This window comes from Limanda limanda, chromosome 16 (assembly GCF_963576545.1).
Source record: "Limanda limanda chromosome 16, fLimLim1.1, whole genome shotgun sequence".
Classification (NCBI taxonomy): domain Eukaryota; kingdom Metazoa; phylum Chordata; class Actinopteri; order Pleuronectiformes; family Pleuronectidae; genus Limanda; species Limanda limanda.
The window spans coordinates 10,871,521-10,885,880 of record NC_083651.1 but is presented as its reverse complement, the minus strand read 5'-3'; positions in this window follow the sequence as shown (position 1 = coordinate 10,885,880).

Below are 14,360 nucleotides of genomic sequence, written 5' to 3'. Positions count from 1 at the left end.
ATAGATGCATTTATAAATTAAAAAAATGATCTTTTTAGCTGTTTATTTGTTGTTGTGTGAGGCTGCTAACTGCAAACATGCCTGTGTGTGAATAGGTTGCTGTTAATAGTCCTGTGTGCACCATGGATGTTCAGAAACCTGCAGCAGACACGTAGTGGGACTTGTTAGTGATGGTGGATATCGCTGCAGGCCCAGTCTCCCCAGCAGCAGCAGCAGCAAGTGGCACTCACTCAGTCTGTTCTTATGGAGCTGCTGCCTCCTGTTATACAAGCTGCTCCACAGTACTTGGCTCGCAGAACTATGTAGTAAATAAAAAAGGTGGAGACGATGCTTATTACAACCAGAAACGAGATCAATTAAAAACCAGTTGGATTCTTACTTAAAAATTATGTATTTTTTGTGTTCTTTAAAAATCCACGTTCATAAGTTGGAAACCTCCCCCGTGGTGCACCTCGCATATTTACATTATCAGCCAATCAAAAGCGCGTAAAACTCTGTTTTAGGAGGGAAATAAAAAGGGAATGCACCTCAGACCTCGATGAGAAAAATGCTGGTTTATACATGCAGCTTATTCAGCTCTGGAGATCGCCTCCTAATGGCCCCTTCAGTGGCTGGCCCGGTGACCTCTCCGGCGGAGGAAGGTCTGACCTGTGGGGAGTGGGAAAGGTCAGCTCCACACAGTGCGTCGATGCCGGTTCCTGTTCGGCTCCTGCTGCGCTGATATTGATCCGCGGAGAAGGAAGCACTTTTTCTCTTCCTTCTTCTTACCTCTCACAGCCCCTTGTACATTGTTGACTGTACTGTAAAGACACAGAGCTCAACCTGCAGCTCCTTGTGTTGGTGTTTTTTTCTTTCTTTAACGTTTTATATTTGAGATCATGTCAAAGTTCAGGAGGAAATCTGTGAAGTGCAGTGATGAGTTCAGTGCGTAATTTGTATCCTGCGTAAAAACCGTGCGTATCCACATTTTTAATTGTGGAAAACCTATTGGAGGCCAATGTGAGGTCGCTGTTAAATTTAAGACATAGAGACCACGTTATAGGCAATGAGCTGTAACTATATTATTCAGACTATTGAGTGAAATCTGCTTTTGGCACGGTCCACATTTGAATGTCCAGATCTTTGTCATCCTTTCAGCAGGTGGATTTAACTCTGTCTCAGTGACTAAATCCACTGGGAAGCACTTTTATTTCATTTACATGCATTTGTGATGGATTCCAGTTTAAAACAACTTATTTAACAGCTTATAGCAAGAATTGTAGTGTATTCGGGGAGTGAATGACAACTATTTACTTATTTAATCACTTTCTGGATGTGTCATCAGATACAGCGTTTTTTAGGGTAAAACTACACCAGTCTGTGTGGGTGTGTGTGTGAGAGAGAGCGAGAGAGAGAGAGAGGGCTGGGCTGGGGGCTGCCACAGGCCACTTTTATGATCAACACCAGTTGACAGGGGCAGCATGTCGATATTTGGGACAACATTGTTGAAATGAAACTCCGCTGCAATGAGCTGAACTCTCTCTCTCTCTCTCTGTGCGCTCATGGCTGGAGTTGGGGAGTGAGAGGGTGAAACAATCAGGCAGCGGTGGTGATGATTGCTGGGCCTCCAGGGAATGAAATCTGCTCTGGTGCCTTCACAAGCGATGCCCTACAGCGGGCGCAAGAGAGTGTGTGTGTGTGTTTTTGTGTGTCTGTGAGTGTGTGTGTGTGCGCGCGTCTTGCAGGCTGCACTTGTTGGTGCGCAACCGCCACACGCACGTCTCAGACCTGTCAGACATTTCAGGTGCATTTATCTTCAGCTCTCTCTTTCTTTCTCTCTCTCTCTCTCTCTCTCCGACACACACACACGTCCAGTATATGCACTAAATGTGCACTGTTTAATTTGGCTCGTAACGAAAATAAAAATCTACGAGGATGTGATTTAGAAATAAATTGTATAAACATCCACCTTCTTAAGGTGGGAGCGTTGGAAGAATAAAACGAGAGCAGCAGCTGCTGAGGAGCCTTTATTGTTTATTTTTCATTTATTATTAATCAGTTATAGCAGCGTCAATGTTTTATTTTTCCAAGTGTTATTTAAAGGTGAACCCTTTTGTTTCGTTTTTATTTATATTTTTTTATTACCTTATATAAAGCCTGCTGAGAGAGCTACACCTATTTCAGCTTTTCCTGCGGTGACACATCCCTCTCGACTCAAGTACAATTTACTCTAAGATATGAAGCGTCATCACGCACAATATAGATATTTATTGTATTAAATATACACTGGGCTTTGAATTGCTCTTCAATAATCAAAAGTGAGAGTTGTAGAGTAAAAAGAAAACTCACATTAGAGAAAAAATCTAATGAATGTCTGGTGTTGGCCAAAAAAACGTAAGAATTATTCTAAAATAAAACTTCATACCAACAACGAGCTGTGAGTATTTGCAATTAATTATTTACAAACACAAAAGTTTGTAAAGCCAAAAATAAATTCCTTCCAAATCAGCAAAGTGCTCCAAAAATTACGTTTTACTATTTACTTTTACTAATAATAGTAACAATAATGACTTTTATAGTAATAATAATAATGTAATACTTTGTAGCAAAGAAACGTCTATATAAACTTGTTCTCTTGTTCACCTCAAAGTGTTTATTTGTTATAATTTAAATGACTTATATGTGAATCATGAAAGTTTCATGTCCTCTTATTATTTCAATTCGACTTTCTATTTGCCAAACTTCCTGTTTGTGCCTTTAAACAAACGTATTAATTCCCACATTTCCCTTGACTGAATATGTGTCAGGGCTGAACCACTCACTTCGTTGTAATTTCGTATTTAGCACTAAATTCGTTTCTCGACGTGAAACTTCCTCAATGGGCCTCGTCTGCAGAAACAACAGGAGTTTTATCAGCCGACGTGTTTGGAAAGAAAACGTCTTTTTTTAAAAAACAAACGCTGGATTCTCTAATTGAATTTCAGCTGCTCTAATGAAATGAACGCGTCCGGCCGCCGGCCCTTGTTTTTATAGTCACACACACGCACACACACGCACACACACACACACACACACACACACACACACACACACACACACACACACACACACACACACACACACACACACACACAAGCACACACACACACACACACAATATATAACTAGCATGACCAAATATAAAACAAACAAGTGATAAATAAAAACAATGTTTTAGGCATAATGTAGCTTTATGTATTCATGTAACATCACACATCTGAACATTTTTATGTTCTGATATGAATTTAAGTTTGTGACTTTGACCTTTTATGTCATAACAATGTTTAATGTGCCTCTATAATGTGAATGGAAGGAGGAGGCAGTTTATGACATGAGGCCTTTCATGGTGTAGTTCCATATAATGAGTGCTGCATTAGATACATCCTTAAAATCCAATCTACTATAACACTGAAGTCCTTTCTTATATAAATTATTTGCTTCTCTCTCTCTCTCTCTCTCTCTCTCTCTCTCTCTCTCTCTCTCTCTCTCTCTCTCTCTCTCTCTCTCTCCCTCCTTATCCCTCCCTCCCTCCCTCGCTCTGTCTCCCTGTGACATGGCCTGTGTGTTGTGTGTTTGTGCCGGAGTCGATGTACAGTCTTGCCTTCCTGTGCCACGCAGCCCCCGTGGCCTTTCATCTGCAGTTCAGCGGCCGCCTTTTCTCACACAGATGAATGTGTTTCTGTGAAAGAGCCGGAATGGCTGTCACTTCTCCTGGCACGGCGCAGAAACAAACAAAACCCCCTACTCCTTTAAGGAAGCTGGCGCAGGCACCTCCCATTGGACACAAACACCACAGAGTCAGAAGCACAAATAGCCTCAAAAGCTAAACACTCTCCCTTTCATGCAGAAAGCCTGGCATGACTGGTCCTCTCCTGCACACAGAGAAACACAAAGTGGAGAGGTGCAGAGTAAATGACATACTTGAGTCTCGACTGAGGTCGTGCTTATTGTTTGTGGTCCCCCCCCCCCCCACACACCCCCCCCTAACTCTCCCAAAAATTGTTAGAATTCGACTAATCCCTCGCAAACTCGGCATCCTCCCCTGGTGTTGCCTTTGCTGCAAGGTTCTCAATGTGGCTCACACACAACAACACCTTGCCATATCTGTTTATTCACCACAGTGGATAATGTGCTGCTAATGTGAAGTGTTTTCAGGGAACTTTTCTGCTGCCGCCAAGGCTCGGGGAGACGGGAGCGGCTGTAACAACCAAAGGCCAATTATCTGCAAACACAATACAACACAAACCAGGCGCACACACTGCTGCTACGAGCCTTTTGTAATCAGTAGTTTTATAAGTGTTCACGGCTCGGAAACCTTTGGTGAATGCAAACTGGAACAAGTTGGGATGAGAGTCCAATTTTGAATACATGTAGGAAAGCAGACTGTCATGGCTGCTCACACACAAACACACACACACACACACACACACGCACACACACACACACACACACACACACACACACACACATGATCGCAGACTTCCTTTTCCATTCAAAACCACACTCAGCCAAGGAAATTTTCAATTTCCCAACACCTGTAAACATGCTGTTTTACCTCGGCCGCTTTGATCTTCAAACACACCAGAGCGCTGCCCTGAGGGACACTGTGTGGAAAGGTGACCGGGTGTTGTGTGTGTGTGTGTGTGTGTGCGTGAGTGCTGTGTGTGTTTTCTTGTTTTATGGGAATGCTGGCTAGTAATGGAACATACCTCTTGGTCGTTTTGCTTTTCATATTTAAAGCTCACAATTGCTTCATTAAGATCATCTCAGATGAGGCTGAGAATGAAAAAGATGCATTTCAGGTCCTGCTCATAGTCAAGTTCAACAACATGTTGTAAAGTAAACTGATGTAGTTTAATGTGAAGGTCACTGAAAACTAAATTACAAAGCTCCAAATTCATTACTTCTCCGTTGAAGGATAATTTCAAATATCACTATGGGACAAACTGTTAGGAATTTCCAATGTTTTGCATAATTGTTTCTTAAGGTTGAAAAAGAAAACTTTGAAAGCAAGAAAAGACGAGCGCAGAGTAAGAAAAGATGAATTCAAAGCCAGAAAATATGAGTGCAAAGTAAAAAAGACAATTATCAGATGGTGCAAAGTAATAAAGGAGACGTTTAAATTAAAAAAAGACGAGTGCAAAGCAAGAAGAAATGTGCAAAGTAGGAAAAGACGTGTGCACATGCTTCTCTTTGACACCAGCTTGGCTCAGTCTGTGTTGTGTGAAAAATTGATCATAGCAACCCGCCTAACATGATCATTCAAGAGATATCTTGATTTTAAAAGAAAATAGTCCATTAAATGAGCAAATGTTGGATTTCTTTTGTCATGCGAGTTACACACGCTGAACAGCGTTTGATTTAATTCCACCGACAGTGACAACAAACTAAAAGGTCATCGCTAAAACTGTAGAAAGATGTGAAAATGTAATCTGTGATTCATTTTTTTTTCTTCTTTAAATCAGGTTGATGTCTGTGTCTGAACATTCATTGTGACACATCAGAAAAGTTTTCTAAGGACCGTTAAGAAGAAAAAAAACAAAACACAACTTTCATGCCAGTGAAGGAAGGTGTGAGCACAGTGTTCATGCCCCCCCCCCCTCACTCGCTGTCACTCACATTCAATTCATGAGTGATCAGAAAACAAAAGTCACAACTCGTACTCAAACAGATTTATACGACATGACACAGGAATGAGTTGAATATGCCCCCTGCTACTCCCCCCCAAACACACACACACACACACACGCACACACAGACACACACACACACACAAGCCCCCCATCTGTCGTCTGCTGGGCTTTCTGTTCTCTTCAGGTATTCTTCTGTTTCTCTCAAATCTTGACATGAGCTTAATTTAAAGGCAACAGCGACAGGAGTTGTGTTTTTTTTGTTGTTGTAAAATCCCTGCCTTTATTTGAGATGATTTAATTTGTGATGTGTTGTGACACGACTGTGTTGAATGTTTAATGTCTTAAATCACATCGGTGGTAAAAGGCTGTCTGACTTCCACAGGTTTATCTAATGAGACAGAAATGAAAGAGGACAGGGATCAAACCAGTTGCGGTCCCTGCGATGCCGACTCTTATTCAGTAAGTCATTATCACTCTGATCTTAACAACATTTCCACTGTCTGCTTCCCTCCAGAGGGTTCCATTCACCGGAGGAGACAAACAAATAACACACTGGTGCTGCTTTTGTCACATGCAAATCAGCAGCTCACTTCTTTTCTTTTTTCTTTTTTTACAGCATTTCAATCAGAAGCAGCATTTGGTCACAGCACCGACATAGGCTATCGATTGCATTTATTTGAAACATACAGTGAATATTATTTAATTTCATTGTAAACGTGAAGGAGTCAGGCGTTTTCCTGGAGGCTTACCAGTGCCAGCCTCTCTCCGCAGGGTGCCGCTGGGATTGCACCCCACAGACATTGTCAGTTCTCTCCGAAGAGCCTCTGCTTGCTTACCTCCACTTCTCGAGTGTGGTGGGCCGGAAGGAGCTAATTTGATTGACTTTCACCTTCAGTTTTCTCTTTTTTCTTCTTCGTCTCCTCTTCCCCTTCTACCTCGCGGTCCCTTGACAGTGAGAGACCTTTCTGGTCAGTGAATGTATTGACAGGCAGTCATTTAGCACTTGACATGTCAATGCCCCGGTTCACTCTGGTCCTGTTACATTCGGGGTGTTTTTGTATATTCCTCATTGACGGGATTGATTTATTTGTCAGTAACGGATTGTGGCAGTGTTCACCACTGTGTAACACTCTCCAAGTTAGTATGGCTGTAAAATGAACACCAGCTTTCAAAATGAATTTATTGAATCCCTGAGATAGTTCTTTATTACTCCCACTATGAGGAAATGTACTGTGTTACAGCGGCAAAAAGGGAATAGTGGAATAAACACTCAGTAAAGGCAATAGTCAGTAAAAACAATAGAAACACAAGGAACTATAAAAGATAGGAATATCTACAATGAGATTACATTATTACATTTCATTTAGCTGACGCTTTTATCCAAAGCGACTTACAATAAGTGCATTCAAACCCAAGGGTGCAAACCAAGAACAACAAGAATCAAGAAAGTTCAATTCCTTAAAAAATGAAGCAAAACTACAAAAACAATTTTTTTTATTCAAGGTCAGTCGGAAGAGGTATGTTTTTAGTTTGCGGCGGAAGATGTGTCGGATGTCGATGGGGAGCTCATTCCACCATTTAGGAGCCAATTTTAAAAAAAAGTATGATATTTAAATTGCACGGATAGAAAAGGATTATTGCACAGTTAGATCAGTGGAAAACCTGAGAGATATAAATATCTATATATATATATATATAAGGTACATGTGGTTGCCTGGGAGCAGAGCACAGCAGCAGGAAGGAACAACCTGAGCTACCTCTCTCTCTCTTTGAATGAATTGAATCAATCTGTCCCTGGCTGAGCTGCCCAGTGCTGTGATTTATATATTTATCAATAGTCTTGAGCTTTTCCTGCGGCCGCCTCCCGTTTAATCCCTGCCATTCACATGTCAAGTCCACCTACGTCAATAATCAAGGTCATGATGATAAAAGTTGCCATAGTCTTATATCTTTTCTCAAAAACAGAAAAGTAACAAGTGATATTTCCACAGGATCCTGTTTCTTTAGTTGTTGTGTACGTGTAAACAAGTAACTCCAGTCACAGCAGAAGTTGTGATTGACTTCAGAAGCTGAGAAAGGCCAGAGACTGGAGGTCAAAACAAGAGATGGATAGTGTTGTGTGTGTGTGTTTGTGTGTCTGTCTGCATGCGTGCACACCGTGATAAGACGTCTAAGGAGTGTCAGGCTACCACACGTTTGTCAGCGGGCTTTCACTCTTCTCCATGTCAGCTCTGTGTATGTATTTTTTGGGAGGAATCCATATTTGTCTTCGCGGAACATGAATATAAACATGACTCCAAAAAGCACCTCACGTGCAACTCTCCTGCAGACTGACACCCCCCCACCCGCCCGCCCTTCCTTTCCTCCGCTCGCCTGCAAAGGAGGCGTTGATGGGTGTGTGGTGCCCCGGTTCAGGAGTGTTGGCTAAGTTTATTTCCCACCTAGCGTCTCCTGAGTCGACGTAGGGGAGGGTGGGCTTTGCCTTGCCCCTCTGGACCCCCCCCCCCTCTTCCTGGTCCAGGAGTGCCACGCGGGATCCCTCTGTCCCACCAACACTTGAGAAATAAATCAGACACACCGCTGACAGCAGCTTACGGGAGTGGAAGCAGGAGGATGGGGAATCACATGAAAAGAGTGGTATTCATGACAGACGTTTTTCACGGCTGGGGGAAAAAAAAACCCACACATACGATCGGGAGGAGGGTAAACAGTTTGCAGTTTAAAAAACGCACTCAGATTGAATGAGAAATTCCCCAAAGTGTTAAATGTTTGGAAAGTGTCATTGCTGGCTGTTGATAAAAGCAAATCCAACGCTGCACCAGGGAGCGACGGTAGATGACACGCAGAGACGCATCCTCCTTTTTGTCACAAAGAGTTCCACCAACAATCCCGGCCTCCCCTCCTCGTGCTTCAACACATGCCTCCCGCGCTGCCTAAGATATAACATATTTAACGGAAAAAGCAATAGACAGGCTGGTGTGAAGCTAAGGGTGGAATTACCAAAGCTTTAGCACCGATACCGTTGGGACTCGGGCCCTAATCAGGCGGCTGAGGTGGCAGAGCCCGGGGCACGAGCAGAATGATGACGATTACGGCGTGTTAGCACATGTTCGGGGTGGAGTGGACGGACAGACAGATGAGTTCATCAGCGGCGGGATTAGCCTGGCTCCCATGCTGATCGGTAACTACCACCCGGCCCTCGCTATGTCCTCACGCACAGTGGCCTCTCATTAACGGTGGAGGGAGAGTAATGGGCTATGTACATATAGGTTTTCCTTCAGAATAAATTTGAAAGGCCCTGATCAGCCAATGGTTCCATGATTCATGATTATTCATGCACATAGTGGACGACTGGAATTTAGATTTATCTGAATCAAAGCGCAGAATGTCGTGCATGTTCAGGGAGGAACTTTCCAGCCAATGGCGGAGCGTGACCAGGAGTTTATTAATCATAATTAGGTCATCGTGTTAATGCTTGCAAGATATTTACTTTACTGCAATTATTAGAAATTTCAATAATATATAGGAAAGCAAACTAATTGGATCTATACTTGCAACAGGACTCTAGTCACTGCAATGTGGGTCTTTATATCATTATTATCACAACACCTATTGGGTGTTTCACCGTCATTTTAAATAGATATTTAAATAGATAACTCATGTTACCTTCACCTACCTGTCCATGTTTTCTTCTTCCATAATGTCTCATAGCCGTATACGATGAAGAATCAGTTCGTCAGAGTAAACATAGATTTGAAGAAGAAGCTCTTTTTAACCATCGCGGCACTTGGCTAAAACCAACTAGTTGATAACAAGGGGCGTATAAAGCGTGTGTACTTTATCCCTCTGCTGTTCTGATGAAGATGAATATAGGTTTTCTTTCAGAATAAATTTGAAAGGCCCCGATCAGCCAATGGTTCCATGATTCATGATTATTTATGCACATAGTGGACGACTTGAATTTAGATTTATCTGAATCACAGCGCAGGACGGCGTGCACGTTCAGGGATGAACTCTCCAGCCAATGGCGGAGCGTGACCTCACAGGTCAAACGCCACAAGCTCAGAGTGACTGAAACGGCCTTGAATTTTCGATTTTGACCTTAGAACACGAATTTCTAATTAAAACACATAATGTTATCAAATAACCTTTGGGCTCTGTAACATTGAGCGTTTCGCCCGTCTTTCAACATGTGTGTGAAAACATTTCATGCTTTCTGACCGTGTGTGACCCTGCATTGTCAGAGAAAAATGCACTGTAAGCTGGTAGGCATGTCAAGCCCCAGTATGGGGTCCTTACTTGTGCTATAATCCCAGCCATGGCCTTTTAACCCTCTGTGGCTCGCCATTCTCTCGGCCGCTCGCCCCTCTCGCTGCACCTGACAGTGGAACACGGAAAAACAAATGGAGACCTTGAAAACCATACGGCACCGCATGTTTGCCCTCCAAGTTGTGTTTTTTTTTTCCACCTTTTCTTTCCGCCAGTCTGTGTTTGTTTGTAGATTTACTCGTGTTTTGTTTGGAAATATTATTTCTTCGGAGGAGTTGGCCTTTTCGCATTCACACTGGGATGATATCGATTTGCTGTTCGCAGCGTCTGTCTCATTTGATAGAAGGGCTGCGGCTTCCTTTTTTTTTTTATTCAGGTAAATGTTCTCCGTCCTGTCAGAAAGTCGGCGCATGATGAGATCCACGCGGCGTCCCGTTAAATTAAGATGCAGACGCGTCTTTTTACAGTTTTATACTCTAACAGATTTCCCGGAGCTTATTTGTAAAGTAAAACCTTCAAAAACATGAAATCTGTGTTCAACTTTTGGATGCCTTCTTATTAGTCGTGTTCTATTTTCTTATCTAAAGGGAAAATACACCGCCCTCTCCTCCTCCTCCCTACTTTTACTAATAAAGCCACATTCCCTGCTGATGGAAAATTGTCGGTTTACCTTGAGCTGCGGGGGGCCGGGCAATCAGTCCTTAGAAAAGCAGTGCCAGGTTAACCTGCTGTGATAGTGGACTCCAGGGACAGTGCCCCACCTCTGCCTGACATGCAGGGGCTCTGTTCACCAATAAGAGGCCTGCCTGACGCACAATAGACTTGCTCCCAGCCTCCTCAGTTTAACGTTAAAAACAACAACCTTCTGGTCAAAAACAGATCCATTCTTTTTATATATCCTGTCTGATTGCATTTCTGTGTGTGTTTTTTAATTTTTGATTGAGACGACGATGTTGCATTTCCTTCATCGCGCCGTTTCTTCCACTTCCTAATTTCATACGAGTGCCTGATTGTTTTAATTGCCTCCCTCTCTGGCTAAGCTATCAATAGTGCCGTGCATTGGAAACACAAAGGAAAAGCTTTTGAGAGTCAATCGCACCCATCTCCTGGAGGAACTGTTAATGGGACACTTACAGTATGGGGGCTCACAAGTCTAGGATGGAGATGCGCAATATATCAAGTCACATTTCAACACCTCCGCACTGAACTATAGGGCCGGGCTGAATATAGGGAATCGCAATCGTCTGTGACAATAGACTGCAAACCTCCAAAGTGCTTCAAGTGGTTCTTGAGGATGCCGAAGCATTACCAATGCAGATGTCTTGTTTTTTTAATGCTAAAGTGTCGGAGCACTGGAATTGGACAATTTGCCTGTCGTTGGATTTCAATTCATGTCATGGCAAAGGAGTATTTACATCACAATACAAAGGCATCAGCGAGAGCGCAATGCAAATGTGTTTTCTTTGCAGGGTGAGGATTTTCAGAGCAGGTTGGGGTTGCTGCTCTATTGTCTCCATGCAGCCACAGATGGAGCGGCACTTCATGTCCACAAAAGGGGTCGTTATCAGTCCCACTCCACAACGGGCTGCAGTGTTGCCTCATTTTATCCAGTTTAGTGACTGCGAGGTTGTGTGTGGTTAGCATGCCTCTCTACATCTACAGGCTAATCACATTTTTCATGCCAACCCCGGTGTATTGATTTGACCACGTTTGATTTGATATAGTGGATTGCACTGAATTTAATTTGAGATTTATTAAGAATGCAAGATCATTAAAACCAGTTTTTCATGCTTTATATGAGGTTTCGTTTAAATTTGGTCCAAACACCTCAGTTTGGGGCTTTTTATGCTCAGTTCAAAGCCATCGAACATCATTCTTATCTTGCATCAGTGTTAATAAAGTTCCATGTGGAGTTTATTTCTCATAATTAGGTCATTGTGTTAATACTTGCAAGATATTACCTTTACTTCAATTATTAGAAATTTCAATAATATATAGGAAAGCAACTAATTGGACCTATACTTGCAACAGGACTCTAGTCACTGCAATGTGGGTCTTTATATCATTATTATCACAACACATATAGGGTGTTTCACCGTCATTTTAAATAGATATTTAAATAGATAACTTATGTTATCCAAACCTGCCTGTCCATGTTTTCTTCTTCCATAATGTCTCATAGCCGTATACGATGAAGAATCAATTCTTCATAGTAAACATAGATTTGAAGAAGAAGCTCTTTTAAACCATCGCGGCACTTGGTGGAAAAACAAACTAGTTGATAACAAGGGGCGTATAAAGCGTGTGTACTTTATCCCTCTGCTGTTCTGATGAAGTTGGTGATAGGATTCCCTGAATATGCCTCCCCTGTGTGCTGTTGTAAGTCATTTAATTAGCTTCCAGTTTCACCACCACATGCTCCTCAGGTATACGTGTGTTTGTGTTTGTGTGCGCAACTGAGAGGCTGTAAGTGCTATTTGTTTTCTAAATTATAATTGTCGTGTTTATGTATGTTGATGCACCGATTGCCGAGTGTGAGAAGAAAGCGAGAGATTACACAATGCTCGTACACGCTTCTCCTAATGAATTGCATCCGAATACAAACATTAAGGTGTAAATTACCCTGTAATTTATATTTTCTGTCAGAAACATCATGAAACATAACACTGGCGTATTTTGAGAACAAGGTTTCTAAGGCATGTTTTTTTTTTCTTTGATGGATTTCAATCCAATCAAACTATTCCATACCATCCAAGAATAAATCTAATTAGCGAAACATAGAGCTGAATACATTCCTCTGCTTCCCCACTTCAGATAAATTCATGTTTACCCTCTTTGGCCCCTGGCTTTAATTTGTGAGCAGGCCTGACCTGACACTGTGTTGGGATATTCATTGCATCCCTTTTAGTCAATTCACTTAATTATACCACTCTGCCCAGGGTGCCAGCACAGAGCAGCTGAATGCTGCATCTTCAATCTGCATGTATAAACAATGACAGCAGCCAGGAGGGGCTATAAGATGACCAGCAGACACTTTCTGGCACATCAGATTATTCTTGCAGTGGGATGTTTGTGTGACTCTGTGGAAAGGCAGCCGGGTTTCTCGGAGAACTTAAGTCGATCCATGTGTGGAGTAAACGGCGAGAGGCCTCCTCTGCACCATAAAAACTCTGTTAATTGGGAGGAAACAGCAGTTGAGATCAGTGTGGAAAAGAGATGAGTGTGTAACCATTAAAAGGCTCCCCTAGTTCTTTCTAGATGTAGTAAAACACATTGCTTTCACACTTATCGTTGACAATTTTTTTTCTTTTTTGTCGTGTTAGCATCTTTTGTGATATATATGTGAGATCGAGCCGCCCTCCTCCTCCTCCCGACGCCGTGTTGCACATCTGCCTGCTCCCGCTGTTCAGTTCGGTTCACACGTGTGTGGGCTTCCAGCAAATTCAATAACAGAAAAATAAAGATAATCAAACAGGTGATAAGTCACGGCAGCGACTTTCCAAACAGGCAGCAGCAGCCGCAGAGCTCGATGTGTAGCGTGGTGGCTAACTGAGTGAAAAGGAGTTTAGGATATCTTCTGCTTTTCACTTAAAAGCTGTTCATTTTCTGCTCAGAAGTTCAGATCTCAAAAACCGCGGTGACACCGGGTTCTTGCCAAGACGCTCGTCAATGTCATCGTAGCCCTCCTCAGACGTGCAGTAGGCCCATATCAACACTGCTGGCACCAGCCATCTTTTTAGCGCGCTGGCTTTCTGACATTCAGACATAGGTGACTGTACCGTTCCTCAGGCTTTCTACAGACGTGACAGCACGTTTACGGAGAGAGAGACGTGTGCTTGAACAGGTTTTGGCACCTCGAGCTCGGGAGGAAGCGGGGAGCGGTGAGAACGAACAGCAGGGAATTGAAAATGTTATGATAGCGAGGAAGAATCCTGGTCTCGGCTTTTACGAGCTGCATTAGTGATGAGTTTTAAAACTTCAATTTGCTGTTGAAGCCTTAATTTAAGGCTGTTGTAGGGTATAGTGAAACCTTCATTTGATGATGAGAAAACTTCACAGGGATATCAGAAGCAACATGTTTATTTATATTTAACAAGATTTTTTTTTTAACCACAGATGGGAATTTAGGTGTGAAACCCTGTGTCTGATATGACTTTTGCGCACCTTGTTCAGCCACCGTCCGCCCCAACCACATCCTGGTGATTTCACTTCCATTACCCAAGAAAACATATTGGCTTTTTGCAGTTTATTTGTATAGAAACATAATTTCCACGGCGCAGGCATTGCTGACAGAGCGCACAGGCATTGAGCGACAGGATGTTATGTTAATGTGACAGCACTCAACTCATACTTGCTAAATAGTGATCAGATTAACATAAAGAGCTGCGTGTCTGAGAGTGACTTAGCTGTGTATCGTCAACAGTGTTGATGTAATTTTTT